Source organism: Acinonyx jubatus, chromosome B4, assembly GCF_027475565.1.
Source record: "Acinonyx jubatus isolate Ajub_Pintada_27869175 chromosome B4, VMU_Ajub_asm_v1.0, whole genome shotgun sequence".
Lineage (NCBI taxonomy): Eukaryota > Metazoa > Chordata > Mammalia > Carnivora > Felidae > Acinonyx > Acinonyx jubatus.
In genome coordinates this window covers 88,933,483-88,944,380 of record NC_069387.1, presented here as the reverse complement: position 1 = coordinate 88,944,380, position 10,898 = coordinate 88,933,483, and the positions used below count along the sequence as shown (strand labels likewise).

At 47.5% G+C, this 10,898-nt stretch overlaps 1 long non-coding RNA gene across 3 annotated transcripts; it reads right to left on the bottom strand.

Moving 5' to 3' along the window:
• Window positions 1–253: 253 nt before the first annotated feature.
• LOC106981368 (uncharacterized) lies at window positions 254–9,550 on the bottom strand. 3 transcript variants are annotated; one of them, XR_008300317.1, is made up of 4 exons: window positions 9,146–9,545; window positions 3,930–8,472; window positions 1,543–1,811; window positions 254–1,146 (listed from the first exon to the last, which is right to left on the bottom strand). It is a non-coding gene; the product is annotated as an uncharacterized LOC106981368 (long non-coding RNA). The 3 variants fall into 3 exon arrangements; XR_008300315.1 differs by having other exon boundaries at window positions 1,543–6,428; window positions 8,286–8,472; window positions 9,146–9,542; XR_008300314.1 differs by having other exon boundaries at window positions 1,543–8,472; window positions 9,146–9,550.
• Window positions 9,551–10,898: the final 1,348 nt, after the last annotated feature.

Below are 10,898 nucleotides of genomic sequence, written 5' to 3'. Positions count from 1 at the left end.
CTGGCCTGAACGGCCCAGGAGGCAATAATCCCCTGCCTTAATTATGCCAGGACCAGGTCGGAGGCAATTAGAGCCCACGCTACGGCCCAGAATCCACCGAAATTATTCTTACTAGTCAAAATCCTAAACTGTTTCCTCTGCCCTGCCTTGATTGCAGAAGCCCCAACGAAGGTCATGGTGTAGGCTTTCCTGTCTTCTGTCACTTGACCAGAACCGGGGTCTTCCCCCACCCCCCACCCCCCACCGTGGCCTTGCATGCCCTACGGTAACCCCCTGTCTAGGTCCCGTGAGTATAACACACTGTTTTCTTGTGTCTCCCCTAGGGTCCCTTTTGTGGTGCACCTGACCGATCGTGACCTGCAAGAACATAGACCAGTCCCTCGGTCAAGTACTGTCACTGCAGCAGGAGGTCTGAGCGGCCCCATTGGTGGCAGCCGCAATACAGATCGATAATAATCAGCAGGTGTCAGCGTTGCGTTCCACGTGTCCTACGCTTCCTCTCCTTACTGCTATCAACACTCTGCGGTGGCCTCAGCTAACATGAGGAAAGGGAGGCATAAGAATGTATTTCTTCCCCCTTTGGCGAGCTAGCCAGAACCCAGGTGGCACCCATGGGTCGCTCAGCGGTCCGACACCAAGAACAAAGAGGGGCGCTAACCATCTTGCGGCCAGGCCCTGGGGGCGACCACGGCAGCGGCCTGTGCCTCTGCCCACCTCTTGATGCTCAGAGCCCTTCGGTGGCTCAGCTGAGGCCTGAGGTCAGTGTAGACCCTTTTGTGTCCGACCCGAGTTTGTGCTTCCCTGGGCATGTGCCTGTTGGGGTCCGCCGACAGGGAGCGTGCGCGGCTGTCTGAGCGCTGTGTGACAGGAAGACGGCCGGCCCTGGGCCATGTGCTGCTGGCCGCGGAGTGTGGATGCTCTTTGTTAAGCTCCCAGGGTCTGGAAGGAAGCAGCTATGCTCTTGTTTAATTCCATATGAGCAGCTTTTTTATTTTTACAAATAGTCCTCTTGCTGTTAGGGAGTGAGTGAGCGACATAAATCATCATCATGTCTTTGGCAGCCGGGATTTCTCGGGCATGGTCCTCATTAAAGTCTTTAGTTGCAGGGTTCCTGGAGACCTTCCTTTGATACCTAAAAACATCAAACTGAAAAAGCCCTGGTGAGGAGGAGGAGGAGGAGGAGGAGGAGGAGGAGGGGAGGGGGTGGGCGGGGAGGAGGGGAAGGGGCGGAAGCTCGCAAGGATCCCAGAATCACGGTCGGGAAAGGCAAGGCAAAGCTAGACTGGTTATTATTCACAGCTTAAAAAAACAAAAGAAGAAGCAGAAGAAAGAACCGCAGGAGCCGAGCGGCAGAAGCAGTGAGCCTTCCCTGCTGAACGGAATCCAACAAGCCCGTACAAAGAAGACGGAGCGACGCGGGCGGGAGGGGAAGCTTCTCGGAGGCGAAGCTTCTCGGAGGCGATTCACGGAAAGGGAAAGGCTCCCCGAGCCCCTTCCTCCGCAGACCTCAGCCCAGCAGGCTGTGGCAATCAAGGAACTCACCTTTTCCTAGGGCCCCGGTCTCCCTGCTGGGCGGGAATCCAATCCCCGGGCAAAGGTCACTGGGAATACCAACGTGCTGCTGGCGGCGGCTGTTCATTCACAAAATGAGCTCCTTTGTGATAAAAGGAGGGAGCGCAGCCCCGGGGTTTGTGTGCATTCCAGGCTGGTGGAGGGAGCTGCCAACACGCTCGGTCAGTGGGAACCCAGCAGCACATGCATCTCAGTTTACACGATTGATGTGGCCTCGCAGGGCCTTGTATGTTGAATTCCTATAAATCAAGTCACATTTTAAATGCACTAGGGGAGCTGGCCATTTAAAGGAACCCTGCAGCGAATCTTTTGGAGAAGTGAAAAATCACGGCTGAATTGATCTCTTTTGGCAGGCAGTAACAAATATTTAGGAGCCCTTATCATGTGCCAGGCAAAATGCTAGGTGCCATGGGCGGTGTTTAACATGAGGTGTCGTCCCCCAGCTCGAGGACAAGCCTTTGGGAGGGAGGTTTTTGTCTTTGGCGAAACCAGGACGAGCTGAGTACAGCAGTGGGAAGAGAGACTCCAGCTGGAGCCGCGTCCTGTCATTGCCATAGGACATGTACCAGTTGGTCTCCCTCAGAGTAACCACAGGCAATATTTCTCATTCAGGAAGACAAGCGACGCTCAGTGTCTTTTTAAGGCCCGAAGCAGGAGGCTAAGGGCAGGGGCTCTGGGAAAAGACCAGGGCCTTCTGCAACCTGAGTCAGGCTTTCAAATCAATACGCACGGTAGTGGCCATAATCTCTATCTCTGGTTCTCTCCGGAAATCTCAAATGTCCAATTTATTCATTCTAAGCTCTGGCATGTACAGTTTGGTGTTACACAGATTTGCATATCCCTAGAGTCAAATCCTATCCTGAAGACGTGTAAGTGCTAGCCTCTAGCACTTGAGAAACGTATTGTGTTTGAAAACAGATCCTAAAATAATCGAGGCTGTGGGGAAAACAAAGCAAAATCAAACAACATTTGCGTGAATCCAGATTCAGCTGGCGGGCAAGAGCACAGACTCAAGTGTTAGCCCCAGTGGAATCCGGTTCTACCGTGTTGTTACCTGACCTTGGGCAAAGTATTTAATCAGCTTTGTGTGTTGGCTTGCTCACCTGTAAAACGGGCATAAATAATAGAATGTACCTCCTAGGCTATTTGTAAGGATTAAATCAAAAGTGATTTTACATCTGAAGGCTTAGAAGAATAACTAGAATATAGCACATACTCAGTAACATTAGTTATTATGATGCTGGCGTTCATTTAAAAAACAAAACCCTACAGGGCGCGCCTGGGTGGCTCAGTCAGTTAAGCGTCTGACTTCGGCTCAGGTCATGATCTCACGGTTCGTGGATTCGAGCCCCGCATCGGGCTCTGTGCTGACAGCTCAGAGCCTGGAGCCTGCTTGGGATTCTGTTTCCCTCTCTCTCTGCCCCTCCCCCACTCGTGCTCTGTCTCCCTCTGTCTCAAAAATAAATAAACATTAAAAAAAAAATTAAAAAAAAGCAAAACCCTAGACATATATTACATGGTTTAAGAAGTCGTCGGCCGGTCTGGTATTAGCTGGTTGTCACCTGGATGAAGCATCATAAAGAAGGGACTATGCATACACTAAAGTCTTACCACCGTTGGAAGCATATTCAGTATCTCCAAGAGGAAAGGAACTCTAAGTAAGCCAGGGAATATCTTTGCAGATACTATTCAGAGAAGCAGCTTTGGCATTCAGGATGGAAAACAGACCTTGTAAAGGAATCATTGGGTCCATCCCAATGATTTGTAGTGAGGACAAATAAAAAACTCAGATGAAGTCAGAGACTCAGCCAGGATATACATCTTCTCGGTTAAAAAAAAAAAAAAAGACAAAAATTTAAGTCTCTGACCTTTCAAACCACCACGCAGGCTTCCCAGTAAGAAAGGGACTTTCTCTGCAGCTAGAATAACACATGATGTGCTTCATCAAACAAAGCAGATGGTTATCACCTTTCTTTTGGGAAGGAGCTGGGCCGGGGGAGGGGAACAATAATATATCTTGTCCAAATAGAGACGCAGATAGGTAACAGGTTGAGTAATAAAGTTCTTGTTTTTAGGGCTTGAAGTGTGTCCCAAAGTTCTAAGGAGATCTTTGAAGGCAATCATGTCCTCATGTGACAAAAACTGTAGAGTACAAGACGTGTGGGGGGCCTTGGACGCAGCATGGCCTTTTCCGATGCCCGGAGGACATTCGTCCTTGGACCAACCGGGATGACGCCCCCGGACCACCACACCCAGTGGGAGATCAGAGCACGGGTAAGAATTCCTCTATGAGGTGGACCCTTCCAATAGTGTACCGGCCCTGCTCCTGTGAACCAGCATAGGGGCGGGATCCTTACCTCTCCCTTTGAGGCTCTTCCCTTTGAGGCTCTTCCCCTGAAGATTTAGTGGCAAGAAATCCATGTTGACCAAGCAGTTGCGGATTTACCACAGGCAAAAAGAATTCTTTTTACCTATATCAGTTCTGTAGGCTGCACATGCTTCCCAGATGCCGTCTTCTTCCATGTTCTTTATTAAAATGGAATGTACTGAGATAATGTCTCTTGGAAGCCTCTCAAGCTGAGCACAGATCCTAGGGAATTCCCAGAGACTTTCCCTGGCATCTGGGATAGAGTCCACATTGACGGGAGGAATCTCCTTCCCTAAGTCTTCTCAAACCTGTCTTCCCCAGCTCCGAAGCACAGACTTGCACTTGCTCATAACCAATGACAAGGCTGTCTTTGTCCTGGGGCTCTTCTTCCAGATCCCAGCCCCCACTCCACTAGCCTATGAGACCCACGGTAAAAGCACCCCGGCTGCACGTGACCATGTTTCAAAGTTAAAGCCACAGCATCCCAGATACCCACTGATGTGAAGAGTAAACGAAAAGCTGTCTCAAGTCAAAATAGGAAATAAATAAATAAATAAATAAGGCTTGGACAACCTGGTCTCGAGGTGAGATGAAATCAGAATACAGATGATGGCATCCAGAATGGGACAACAAAATGACAGTGCTATTCAAAAGTGTCAATGATAAAACCTCAAAGGCAGTTGGAAATGCCGCGGAAAGCAAGCGAGACAGCCACGATCCTCCCCCCGTGAGGGCTGTTAGGAGGTGACCAGCAGAACAGCTGAGACAGAGAAATGGTAAACTGCGTCGACCTCCCTCCGTCTGCAAGATGATCCAGGTGCAGAAGCTTGAGAAGGGAAAACAGGTGGAGAAAGATGCGCTGTGTCCGGAAGAGAGAGTTAGGCAGTGCAGTGAGGCTGTGAAATTCTTTGGGTTGCTATCCAAAGAATAGAAATCATAGGCCAAGCCTGATGTCGCTCCTGCCCTTGGTACTAACAGGAAGCAGGAGGGCAAAACTCACCGAGTTTTGATCGAATTTTACATTGGATTCAAAGCTCTACATTCGCAGAGAACCAGACGGAGACTTGCACTTCAGTGCACATGGCAGGTCCCTGGGTTCTTGCCTGTGTTTTCGTCCTGCCCTCAGGGAAGGAGATAAGGCCACTGGCCAGGTGATAGGACTCAGTGCCTCCTTCGAGAAGACAGTGGCCCAGCTGGGAAAAACAAATGACAAGTCTCTCCAATCCTCAGAAGGGGCTTTGGTGCCAAATGGTATGGGCTTCATGCAACGAAGAAATAGACGTGAGGACTTCTGGAAGCGTCTCTGGACTATAAGCTTATGAAAAGTAACGGTGGTGGAATTCTCGTTTTTGTCCGCCCCTGCTGAAGCCGGCTTACCGTTGGTGCATCGTGAGGGGCTGTTGAATGAGGTAGCAGGACACTGCGTGCATCTTTGAGTCAGTCTGGGGGAGGTGGGGTCTGTCCTTGCACTGACTAGCCCATGGCCTTAGGCAAGCTCGTTTGGATCCCTGAGCCTCAACTGTCTCATCTGGGAAGTAACAACAACAACGTCCACCACCCAGAGCGGCGAAGAGGCTGGCAGGGGAAGCCTCTCGTGGATCCAGCTGGCTGGCTGCCTGGCGCTCAGAAAACTCAAGGAGGCAGCCATCCTCGTCCTTATTTGCATCATCGTCCTCCCCTTCTAGTTCTCACCCAAGTCTGTGAGCAATGCATGTCCAGGCAGTGACCGATATCTTTAGTCACCGAGGCAGCCAGGACAATCTTCCACCTATCCCTTATGCAATAACTGCAATGATCATCAAGTTCCTCTGTCTCCCCCGCTGAGTTCTAGAAGGAACTCTCTCTCTCCTCCCAGATTGCTAGCATCTGAAATTTCCATCGCTTCTCCTGTCCTTGTGTGGCCCTCTCCCTGGGGCACACTGTGCCTTGTCTGGGAGCCCTGCCCCTTCAGCCTACACCCACTAGGGGGCAGGACTAGCAGCAAAGGGGAAGGGAAAGAGGGAAAGCGCTAGAAAGGGTCATCCCTAACACCAGCCCATGAACATACCCCTGCCTCAGCTTCTCTCCCTCCTCACCCCTTCACTCCCATCCACTCTGGTGAGCAAAGGCCCGGGAGACAATCAAGTCTGGGTTTTCCACTTCTGTGAGGAAAGGCCCCCTAAACAGCACTGCATGCAACCTCAAGCCTTCACGTCTCCAAAACCCCACTATTATTCCTCAGCTAGCTTTTCTCCTTCCTGAGGGGGTCTAAGCGGAAAAGACGAGTCAGTGGGGTTGAGGACGAAGGCTTCTTATGGCTTGTCTGTTTCATGTCTTTGTTAGAGGTACAAACCCTTATACAACCTCAACAATGAGTACAGTCTGTCTCCTCAGGGAGGGGAGAGTAAAGCATAAGGCTGGCTTCTGTTTCTCCTCATGTCAGAGTGGCGTGAGGATCCATCTGAATCAACAGGTAGGGGCAGCATGAAGAGGAGCAGGCCATTCATTCCTTGTGGTCCAGAGGAGAAAGGAGAGCAGAAGACAAGGGCTGAGCAGGGCACTCACTTCCACAGAATTCTCCTCATCCGTCCTCACCTCCCACTGCCTCTGCTGCCATTGGAGTTCCCACCATCAGCCCTTAGATTCACCACCCATGACCTCTGAGCTAATAGAGTCCCCATTCTCACCGTCCAGTTTGATGCATCAGTACGGGGAAGGGGGGAGGCTGCCAAGGTTGGGAGGCCATGGGGGCAAAAAAACATTTGTTCCTGTTGCCTGGGTTGAACTCAAGAACTTATGCACCAGGGAGATGTTGGGAGTCATGGTAATCGGGCTCGATTACCAGGATCCCAAGATACAGGAAACCCAAGCATGCTTGAAACAGCATGTCCTCTTGAAAATAAAGAAAATCCAGAAATCCACGAGAAGCCGTGTCTTCTATTCTACTAAGCACGCGGAAAAGAGGGCCAATCCACAGAGTTTTCGGAAAACAAAAAGGCCAGAGGGAGGAATGCCGCTTTATGAAAGAATCTGGCATGGCCGTCATCATATGTCTAGGGATGCCTCCTTAGTAATAATCAGAAAAGCACAGACTGGTATAAAAGAAGAAGAAAGCAAGCTTTATTTGTTAGAGAGAAAACCCGGGAGCAACGTAAGAGTTTATCGATGGGGGCATGATCCAGTGAGCCTTGACATACCCAAATAGCGGGGTATTGTTCAGTCACGACCGTGGAAAAACATCTGATGGCATGGAGAAATGCCCAGAAGGTGTTAATAAAATATATAAAGCTATATAATTAGTATGATCCCAATTATGTAAATATATGCACACAAAGACAAGACTGGAAAGAGAAAAATGTTAATAGCGGTTATCTGTAGGGCATGGGTTTGTACTAGCTCTTTTTCACCTTTCTAATTCTTTTGCATTTAAATTTTTTCCTATAAATAGCACATTTATTTTTTGCAGCTACGAATGCATTTTCATTGTAATTAAATGAATAACTTGAAAATAAAAGTTTTTAAAAAGAGAGAGAAAAGCCCTCCCCCTTATGACCAAACAGGGCTTGATTGCTTTCCTCCCTCAACCACTAACCTGCCAAAAAAAAATAGGGGCAAATCATTTAACCCCCTCGATAAAAATAAACAGCATTGTCTTTATGGAACTATTTTGTATCTTAATCACTTTTGAGGTCTGTGTTTGAATTCTGCTGCCATAAGGAAAAGCCAAGATTTTCTACGTAGAGGGAGAGTTAGCACCCAGGTCATTTCTAAATCTTCTTCATCTCAATTCTTTGATGCAAAACCCGAGTGCCAGGCCACTGGGCTAAGCACCGTGGCATCTCTGTCCTCTGTGCGTTACCCCCAGAGAAGACTGAAGAAAGGCAGGCCCTCAGCATAGGAGCTGTGGAGAGGTCCCAGGAGATGTCTACACGGGGTCCCCTGAGGTGCTTAAACTTTTTTTTGGTCAAGGTCCAATGTCAGAATTGCACCTTTGTGAGTCTCAGAAACTCGGAATGGGCCCATCTCCAGAGAGGGCAGGTGAAGACGGAGACAGGCAGAGGTGGGGCAAGGGAGTGAAGTAGACAGGGCGTGGAAGGTTGTGACCATTTTCACATGGCTTTTAATTATCCCTTCTTCCACCTTGCCTTTCATTCACTCCCCACACCCCCACCACACAACCGCAACCCCACCGCCATATACACCACAATTGAAGTGGCTGCAATTTTCACTGTCTTTTCATAAATTACTTAAAAGCCTTTCTGTTGCTACTGGGAAATGCCAGCTTTGGGAGCCTTTCTCTGCAAAAGGGACCCTCCAAATCAAAACGATACTTGGAAACTGAGATAATACAAACGTCACTGTTTACCTGAAGTTCTGTGATTTCCAGGGAAGATGCTAAGAGCACATCTGCAAACCTGGGACATTCCCTTGGGCATCGGGACAGCTTGAGCCAGTGAGCGGCAGGCTCTTCAGGAAGCAGACAATTCCAGAACCCTGAGGGATCACAGCAATGAACAGCAATAGCAGACACTGCTCATGTTTCTTTTTCCAACCTGAAAGGAACAACAAAAAAAAATTTTTTTAAGTCCTTTCCTCCTCGTTCTGCCCTGGACTTTCTGAGCCTTCCTCACCTGTCTCCCCCAGTGTGATTCTAGTAAAATATAAAATCCCAGTTAAATGTGAGTTTCAGATAAACAACTAGTAATTTTTAGTATCAGCGTACCCTAAATATTGCATGGGACATACTTACACTAAAAAATTATTCATTGTTCATCTGAAATTTAACTGGGTATCCTGTATTTTTACTTGCTAAATCTGGAAACCTGCCCCCCCCTCCCCCAGTCATACCTATTTTGAGAAATCACAAGAAAAAAAGATTAAAGGAAGCCAACCATTTGCCTGAGACACAAAAGAAGGAGAAGAAAAAAAATATCCCTTTACTGGTCAGGAACCCTTATGACTTGGGATTTTAAACTTTGGACTTCAGGAAGAGGGAGAAATAAATTCTAAAATGGACACTTCCTGATCATGTTTAAGCTAGCATTAACATTAGTTTGAATTTAAGGAGAAAGAGCTAGAATCATTGTTTGCATTGTTAACATTAAAGTAGTATTGTGGTCCAGCTGGCACATTTGGGGCTGCTTTGCATTAACTCCTCCTTTATTAGGAGCAGTTCTTAGGTCTGCTTCCCAGTTCAGAGTTTAGAAAACACCGACTCTTGCTTACCTGCGCTCCTGAAGTCTAAAACCTGGGCATATGGATTCTGTCTCAGGCCAACAGCAGCCACCTCAGACCACAGATAGGTTTTTTTGAGAAAGAGAGAAACTTGTTTTGGAGAAATACTTCTGTTGTTTTTAATAACGATGCTTTATCCCCTCCCATATGTAAAGTTATAAGAAATATTTCAGTTACCCGCACCAAATACCCTGAGTTTTTGGTAAGACTTCGTCTTGCTAAAAGGACTGAACAACCTCAGCTGGGCCTTCTGCTTCTGGGTAAGACTGCACTTAGGTCATGCCAGCAGAAATAGATTTTCTTTGAACCTTGCTTAACTCAAAAATTCCAATTGTATTCCAAGTTATTGAAGCCACAGCAAAGTATTTTAGGGGAGCAGGGTAGGTGAATGGATTCAGATCCAGGATTCGCCTAGTGTCTGTGGCATGGTTTTGGTCAATTTAGTTACCCACCGTGTGCTTTGGTTTCCTCAGCAATAAAAGAAGGGTCTGGGGAGGATGAAATGAGCTAATGTACATCAAGTTCTTAGAACTGTGCCTGGCGCAGAAACGAAATCCACAAGGCATGGTGACAATTAATATTATTATGTTGTACTACTGAGGGGGGTGCAAATAAGAAATAATTACCAGGAAACAACACGGCAATAGTATCAAGAACTTTATTTTATTTTATTTTATTATTTTATTTTATTTTAACGTTTATTTATTTTTGAGACAGAAAGAGACAGAGCATGAACGGGGGAGGGGCAGAGAGAGAGGGAGACACAGAATCGCAAGCAGGCTCCAGGCTCTGAGCTGTCAGCACGGAGCCCGATGCGGGGCTCGAACTCACGGACCGCGAGATGGTGACCTGAGCTGAAGTGGGACGCTTAACCGACTGAGCCACCCAGGCGCCCCGACAAGAACTTTAAAGTTGTTCTTCCGTTGGACACAACGATTCCGATTTCTAGAAATCCCACCCTAGGAAGCTAACTGGAGATGTAGACACACACGTAGATACAAAGAGACACATCACAGGGTGATTTATTATAGTCAGATACCAATAGCTGCTGAGCATCAGGTCCAACACCAGGGAACCTGTTAAATAAACAGAAGTGTATCGATTTGACAGACTATATGCGCTGTCACTAAATATCTCATTTTTAAGCAATTCTTATTAAATGTCACAGGAAATTATTATGATTAACTAGAAAAAGGAAAAGCATGGTAAAACATAGTTTTGTTTTATTGCATAACCTACAGTGACAGCCCCTAGTTATAGCTGAAAGGCAAGGGCTACCGGCCATGTGTTTATGGAGTTAGACTAATGGCCAGTAGGAGAACCCTCAAAAGTAACATATGTATATTCAGTCTAATGAAGTAGACAGGAGAAGCACAGATGACTACAAACAAGGATCATACTAACATGCTCATGAGTCCAAGAGAGGGAACACATAAAATGTGTAGAGAGATGGCCTGACGTCCGCCAAGTGACTGAGACTCTGGCCCAGCTCACGGAAAACATGGTGGGATCCATTAGTGATATCTGGTGATGTCTAGGCAGTATGCACAATATACATGTGTCATCCCTGACACGAGTGATGAGCGTGCCCAAGGAATCAAAGAATGGTGAATTTGTCCAAGAAAATTTCAAGGAAGAATCTTAATGAAATGGGCCTAGACTCTTTAACTTGTAAATACGTAACTGTCACACTTAACCAGGGGTAGCCACAAGTAAAGGATGGACCGGATAAGAAAGAAAAGCT